Source organism: Papaver somniferum, unplaced genomic scaffold (genome assembly GCF_003573695.1).
Source record: "Papaver somniferum cultivar HN1 unplaced genomic scaffold, ASM357369v1 unplaced-scaffold_65, whole genome shotgun sequence".
NCBI lineage: Eukaryota > Viridiplantae > Streptophyta > Magnoliopsida > Ranunculales > Papaveraceae > Papaver > Papaver somniferum.
This window is the reverse complement of record NW_020649304.1, coordinates 3,771,520-3,775,467: the sequence shown is the minus strand read 5'-3', so window position 1 is coordinate 3,775,467 and position 3,948 is coordinate 3,771,520.

The following is a 3,948-nucleotide window of genomic DNA, read 5'->3' as shown; positions in this document are numbered from 1 at the left end:
TGGGTGTGGTTGTTATACCCCCGCTTTTCCAAAGTGATTATTGAGATGGTATAAAATTGTGAAATTCTGAGGTAGAAATGTAGAAGGTGTGAGTTTTAAGTTTGAAATGAGCTGAACTTGTAGTGAAAAGAATAAGAGCCATTGGATGAAGAAATTGGGATTAGCCGTTGGCGGTTGAAAATTATCCGCTAGAGGTTTCCTATCACCCACTGACGGGTTTTCGCAATCTGCGCGGTTTCAATACACGCAGCGGGTTTTCTTTAACACGCGCTAATGTACGTCTGCAGTAAACAAACCAACAAATTTATTAGTTTGCCCATCCGTTTTTCACGTTTGTAGAGTCATAGTGGGAGCAAAATTTAGAGCTCCCACTATAGGAACTGCCCTATACGGAGTATAATTTAGAGCTCTTATGTGATCCCTCTTGAGCACCATGAGCATTGCATGAGGATAGGATTGCCCATGGTTCGGCTTTCTACCGAACCGAACTGGTCCAAACCGACAAAAAAAAAACAAAAAACCAGAGGCCGAAAAATCCAAAAACCCAAAAACCGAGAAAACCGATTCTAGATGGTTGGTTTTGGTTTGATGTCACAAAAGAACCAAAAATCCGAAAAAAACCAAACTAAAGAAAAAACCGAGAGTTAGAACAAAAAAAACCAACAAAAACCATAAAAATATGTACCGAACTTTCCATCATAGTATAATATATTTACACTTCAATGAATAATATCCATAAATAAAGAATATATTTAAGAAAATATATATGTAGAATATGTATGATTTTAATGAGTAAACCCTTAAATAAATAAATTATAGCTCAAAATATACTCCCTCCGTTTCACAAAGACAGTCCGCTTTGACTTTCTCAAAATATTAAGGAGACCACACTATTTTACTTGACTACCCTTAGTTACTTACCTATTTTATTTTAATAAAAATGCTAGCAATAAAGACTATCCAAAATTGTTGTGAGAATTATAAATACGAAATATAAAAGGAAAATTTAAAAGATATCTAATTTATGAAGTATAAACTTTATAAGGAATTTAATTTTTAGAGTTATATGTAAATTTTCTTAAAAGGAACGAAGTATATATTTGTTTCCTCAATTATACTAATTTCTTTAATATTTTAGATTGGGTCACGTTAAAAATGAATTTATGAATATAAAAAAATTTAAGGGTATATTAGAGAGTTCATTGAAAAAGTATGACTATAAACAGAAGCTGGACACAATTTTGAAACAGAGGGAGTATCTAATTTTGATGATTTGCTTTACAAATTTGATTTACGAGTTAAAAAAGGAATAGAGGACAGTCTTCAGAAACAGAGGGAGTATCTAATTTTGATGATTTGCTTTACAAATTTGATTTACGAGTTAAAAAATGAAAGCCTATAAACCAAAAAACCCAGAAAACCAAAAAAATCGGTGGGACGGTCCTGATTTCTAATATTCTAAACTGAAGATGATCTGGTTTGATTTTTGGTTTCCTATAAGTGATATTGGTTTGGTCCTTGGATTTGGCAGAAAACCAAACCGAACCATGGACAGCCTTACATGAGGAGATAGCCCGCGCATTTGAGAGTTCAGAAAATTGCTAACGCTGGACCAGCCTACCCTATACAAACCCGTACTCACATAACCCCAAAGATCTTTCCTTTCTTTCCTTTTTCTTTGGCGCTAATATTGTTCACTACCATGACGCTCAATCCAAGTAGGGAAGACGAGAAGTAAGAGCCATGGAAAAAATTTGTGCAGCTCACGCCATGGAATGGAGCATCAAGCTCGAGAACGGTCTCCGATCCAAAAAACCTGGTAACGAACAATCTGACTAACCAATTAGTTCTCTGCTTATGATTTTGGTATTTCATATTCTATCTAGGGTTTTACATTTTTTTTTATTTGTTCTTTTATGATTACAGGTAAAGTAATTGAATCGATATTACAAACTGGAACTCGACTTGAACAATGGAGTAAAGAACCTAATTATTCATTATCAGTATTACAGATGTTTGGTTTAATTCCTGGCGAAGATATATTGTTTGCAAATACGATACTTCTACGGCTAGCCTATGCATTTAAATCTGGTGATAAACAGATTAGAATTTCTTTTTTGAAAGTTTTTTTTTTTGTAGATGTGAGCACACGAACCACGTGCGTGTCCGAACGCTCACAATCAATCTTTAACATCTAAGGAGATTATGATGATGGTACCCTGGTGTTGATTCATTGGCTCAAAACCTTCGGGTTTATCATGGCCTCCTCCAACCACTCCAGGCGTGGCGTTTGTGCATGGGATATAAGTATTAAGGAAAACAAAACACATAAGCAAACACGTGTGGAGCTAAATGAATGTAAAGTGCTGAGATGTAAATAAAACCAAGGTTTACGTGGTTCAGCACTAAGGCCTACATCCACAGGATTTGTTGTTCTACTATGTTCTTCACGGTTACACGAACAGTTGAATGATTTTTGGGGTTTACATGTTTCTCTCCTCTCAGGGATTAACCTACCTTTGCTATTTCTCTCTCTCTCTCTTTCCTTCCCTTCCTGATGTTTTTCCCCCCTTCCTCTTGGTGGAGATTGGGTATTTATAAGGTTAGAACGTGGGTCCCATCTCTGAAGACCGTTGGAACCTTATCTTCTTGTGTCCTTGCGTCCATCGCGCGGAGGTCTGCGTTTCCCCCTTGATCCCGCAGGGGCATCCTCGCTCGTTCCACAGGTTGGTCGACACGTACACTGCTCGGAGTGTTTAATGTGGGTAGTTGAGGGGTCTGCTCGTGTCAGACAAGTGTCTTCTGCCCCTGTCAGTCCGTGTCAGCTAACTTTCTCTCCACCGTTGATCTTGGCTTCTCTTTTGGGGATGAGATAAAGTAACTCCTCGGGGTTTATTTGGTGTTTCGTGACCCATCATGTTTCGATGTTTTTGGCCTGCATGCTTTCCACGTGCCTCTTTATATACACGTGTCTGATAGTGAGATATATGTGTACACAATTTGCCCCTTTTCTTCGGGCTTGAATGACTAATGGGTGCCTTGAAGAAAAACTATCGTCGCATATTCTTCTCACTCCTAATAACTTCTCCTAGATATTTGGGCACGTCTTTTATTCGTGCATTAACTGCTTATGTAACGGGCACGTTTTCCCATTCCTCCCTTAATTTCCTTCTCTTTCTTTCGGGTATTTTAAGGATAGAAGGAAAATTTAATTTCATTCTTCCTAAACACTCTCTCAGTTTTCATTCTTCCTTTAAATTTTCTGTCTGTCTTCATTGAACCTGTGACCTTAAATTCTCTGTCAGTCTTCATTGCACTTGTGATCTTAAATTTTCTGTCAGTCTTCATTGCCCCTGTGATCTTAAATTCTCTCCACCTTAGCATTAACCACGCCCGCTTCTCCTGTTTGTTTCTTCTACTGCTGTTTTTGCCGGTAAGTTTTCCTTTTCTTTATTTCCACCGTTTTATGCTGTGTTGACTTGTGAATTTTATGCTACTGTTGTTCCTTGTTTGTGATGAAGAACTTCTTCTGATGCTTGTATACTAGTTTGCCCCTGTTCTTCATCTTAAATTAAGGAAGCCATTACTTCGAGGGTGAAATATTGAGCATGTATACCACTTTTAGGGTTGCTACGTTATCGTGGTTGTATTACTATGGATGTGTTTTTTGATTTTGGTGATTTTGGTGATTTTGGTGTGTAACTTGTTCTTGATTTTATTCTTTCCGCAGCCATGTCTGACCGTCCGCGGCTTACTTATCAGACTCCGGATTCTGGGTTATCGATATCTCCTCCGCGTCGAGAGTCTCAAGATGATGTTCGTCGGAGTCGAGTTTCTTCTGGAGCGAAAGCCTCGTCCTCTAGGGAAGATATTCCCCCGATAATTCCGTCTGGTTCTCGAAGAGTCTTTGATCGCTCAGTGGCTCGTCCTCGTGATGATACTAGGAGT